Below are 212 nucleotides of genomic sequence, written 5' to 3' on the forward strand. Positions count from 1 at the left end.
TTGTACATCCATTTTGGGCGTCACTTATCCCTGGGGGATTTGCTCAAATTTAATGATTGGTGAAGACAGAGAGAGCGGCATGCGCATTATAAAATATTGGGATCTCAGTTTTTGTTTAGGCTACAGTATTTTTTAAAGGGATGATATATGGTTTAAACTTTTAAGGTTTAGGTTATTTTCCTTTCCCGAGATTTGTTTAAAAATTTTAAAAT

Source organism: Penaeus monodon, chromosome 33 (genome assembly GCF_015228065.2).
Source record: "Penaeus monodon isolate SGIC_2016 chromosome 33, NSTDA_Pmon_1, whole genome shotgun sequence".
Classification (NCBI taxonomy): Eukaryota; Metazoa; Arthropoda; class Malacostraca; order Decapoda; family Penaeidae; genus Penaeus; species Penaeus monodon.